Below are 3770 nucleotides of genomic sequence, written 5' to 3'. Positions count from 1 at the left end.
ACTCGGTGTATCAACACCCCAGTCACTACAAAGATACAGACGTCCTTCCTAACTCGGTGTATCAACACCCCCAGTCACTACAAAGATACAGGCGTGCTTCCTAACTCGGTGTATCAACACTCCCAGTCACTACAAAGATACAGACGTCCTTCCTAACTCGGTGTATCAATACACCCCAGTCACTACAGAGATACAGGTGTATCAACACCCCCAGTCACTACAGAGATACAGGTGTATCAACACCCCCAGTCACTACAGAGATACAGGTGTATCAACACCCCCAGTCACTACAGAGATACAGGTGTATCAACACCCCCAGTCACTACAGAGATACAGACTTACTTACATGCTGCCACGCCCTGATCTGTTTCACCTGCTCCTTGTGATTGTCTCCACCCCCTCCAGGTGTCGCTGATTTTCCCCAGTGTATTTATCCCTGTCTCTCTGTGCCAGTGTATTTATCCCTGTGTTTCCTGTCTATCTGTGCCAGTGTATTTATCCCTGTGTTTCCTGTCTCTCTGTGCCAGTGTATTTATCCCTGTCTCTCTGTGCCAGTGTATTTATCCCTGTGTTTCCTGTCTCTCTGTGCCAGTGTATTTATCCCTGTGTTTCCTGTCTCTCTGTGCCAGTGTATTTATCCCTGTGTTTCCTGTCTCTCTGTGCCAGTGTATTTATCCCTGTCTCTCTGTGCCAGTGTATTTATCCCTGTGTTTCCTGTCTCTCTGTGCCAGTGCATTTATCCCTGTGTTTCCTGTCTCTCTGTGAAAGTGTATTTATCCCTGTGTTTCCTGTCTCTGTGCCAGTGTATTTATCCCTGTGTTTCCTGTCTATCTGTGCCAGTGTATTTATCCCTGTGTTTCCTGTCTCTCTGTGCCAGTGTATTTATCCCTGTGTTTCCTGTCTCTCTGTGCCAGTGTATTTATCCCTGTGTTTCCTGTCTCTCTGTGCCAGTGTATTTATCCCTGTGTTTCCTGTCTCTCTGTGCCAGTGTATTTATCCCTGTCTCTCTGTGCCATTGTATTTATCCCTGTGTTTCCTGTCTATCTGTGCCAGTGTATTTATAGTCTTGTATATTTTTCCAAGTCAACCAGCTTTTTTACCCGTTCTCCTGCTTTTTGCTATTCTCCTTTTTCTAGTCCTCCCAGTTTTGACCGTTGCCTGTTTCTGGACTCTGTACCCGCCTGCCTGACCATTCTGCCTGCCTGACCATTCTGCCTGTCCTGACCATTCTGCCTGTCCTGACCATTCTGCCTGTCCTGACCCCGAGACTGCCTGACCATTCTGCCTGTCCTGACCCCGTGTCTGTCTGCCACTCTGTACCTCCTGGACTCTGATCTGGTTTTGACCTTTGGCCTGTCCACGACCTCTTGCCTCCTCCTTTTGGATTAATAAACATTGTAAGACTCCAACCAGCTGCCTCCTGTGTCTGCATCTGGGTCTCGCCTTGTGTCATGATACATGCGTTCTTCCTAACTCAGTTGCAGGAGAGGAAGGAAACTGCTCAGGTATTTCACCATAAAACAGTTGCAGATTTTAATGGCTGTAATAGGAGAAAACTGAGGATGGATCAACACCTTTGTAGTTACTCCACAATACTAACCTAAATTACAGCCTGAAAAGAAGGAAACCTGTGCAGAATAAAGATATTCCAAGACAGTCCTGTTTTCAATAAGGCACTAAAGTAAAACTGTAAAAAGAAATGGCTAAGAAATTAACTTTATGTCCTGAATACAAAGTGTTATGGTTGGGGTAAATCCACCTCAACAGATCACTAAGTACCACATATTTCCAAGCATGGTGGTGGCTGCAACATGTTATAGGTATGCTTGTCATCGGCAAGGACTAAAGTTTTTTAGGATAAAAAGAAACTAAGCACCGGCTAAATGCGAGAGGAAAAGCTGGTTCAGTCTGCTTTCCAAAAGACACTGGAAGACAAATTCACCGTTCAGCAAGACAATAACCCAAAACATAAGATCAAATATACACTGGCATTGCTTACCATGGTGACAGTGAATGTTCCTGAGTGGCTTAGTTACAGTTTTGACTTAAATCGCCATGAAAATCTATGCCAAGACTTGAAAATGGCTGTCAGGTGTGAATACTTTCAGAAGGCACTGGAAATATATGATTTTTAAGAAAAATAATTCAAGAACTTCATGTTGGTTTGACCTGCGTCACAGCTCTTTGGGCCCCTCTTCTGAGCATCTTCTTGACCGATACCTTAAACTCCTCCGTCTTCAGAACGTATACGATGGGATTGAGCATTGGTGGCAGTATCGAGGTCAGGGAGAGGTTGATGATCCGGGCGTTGGTTGGTATGATGGTGTTGAGAGAGTACGTGAAAATAATGGGCAGGTAGAATATGGCCACCAGTATTAGGTGTGAGGTACATGTCTTAATGGCTCTGAGTCTGGGAAAGAGAGAGAGAGAGAGAGAGAGAGGGAGAGGGGAACAGAGAGAGGTGGACAGAGAGAGAGAGATAAAGAGAGGGAAAGAGAGCGTGAGAGAGGGTAAGAAAGAGAGAGAGAGGGAGACAGAAAGAGGTGGACAGAGAAAGGGTGTGAGAGAAAGAGAGGTAGAGGGAGAGAGACAGAGAGACGGAAAGAAGTGGATTGAGAGAGGGAGAGAGGGAGAGAGAGAGGTGGAGGGTGAGAGAGGGAGAGAGACAGAGAGACAGAAAGAGGTGGATGGAGAGGGAGAGAGGGAGAGAGGTGGAGGGTGAGAGATGGAGAGAGAGAGAAAGAGAGAGGTGGAGGGTGAGAGAGGGAGAGAGAGAGAGAAAGAGGTGGACATAGAGAGAGAAAGAAAGAGAGAGAGAGGGGGAGGGAGGGAGAGAATGTGTGTCAGTACACCATGTGATTACCTATACAGTTTAATTGCATTCTCAATATTTCCCAGCATTTATCATTCCTGTAACAAGTCCATAACTAAAAACATATTTCTGAGGCCGTTCTGGCTTGGACAAGTCTACTTACTGACTTGACTTACTTATTCCAATCAGTATTACTTCTCACCTGTCCTGGGGCAGTGTGATGGTGAACAGGGCGTGTGTTATACAGATGTATGATGATATGATGAAGATCATTGGGAGATAGAGAACTATACAGGGGTTGATTTTGCTCATCGCTATGTTAGGGACCACATCAGAACAGGGGGCCGCCAGGCGGAACAGGGGACCGTGGTCACAGAAGTAGCTGTTGATCACCAGAGACCTACAATACAATACATTATATACCAGAGACCTACAATACAATACATTATATACCATGTTATTACTCAGATATTAGAGCGAACAACAGAAATGTGTCAAAAAAATTCTCGACCAGCTATTGGTACACCTCCGCCACTGGAATTCCTCTCACATTCAAGATGAAGGTTATTAAAGGAACATAAAGGAACAATTCAATAACTTTTTCAGAAATGTGTTTTGCTGGTTGGAACAAAAATAGTGGTTCTGCTCGGAACAATATTGAGTTTAACCTCCTTTTGCCCTCAGAACAGCCTCAATTCGTTGGGGCATGGACTCTACAAGGTGTCGAAAGCGTTCCACAGGGATGCTGGCCCATGTTGACTCCAATTTTTCCCACAGTTGTGTCAAGTTGGCTGGTTGTCCTTTAGGTGTTGGACCATTCTAGATTCATACTGGAAATGGTTGAGCATGAAAAACTCAGCAGCATTGCAGTTCTTGACACAAAACCGGTGCGCCTGGCACCTACTACCATACCCGTTCAAAAGGCACTTAAATATTTAGTTTTTCCCCATTCACCCAC

This window comes from Oncorhynchus nerka, unplaced genomic scaffold (genome assembly GCF_034236695.1).
Source record: "Oncorhynchus nerka isolate Pitt River unplaced genomic scaffold, Oner_Uvic_2.0 unplaced_scaffold_3159, whole genome shotgun sequence".
NCBI classification, from domain to species: Eukaryota; Metazoa; Chordata; class Actinopteri; order Salmoniformes; family Salmonidae; genus Oncorhynchus; species Oncorhynchus nerka.
This window is presented reverse-complemented; position numbering follows the sequence as displayed.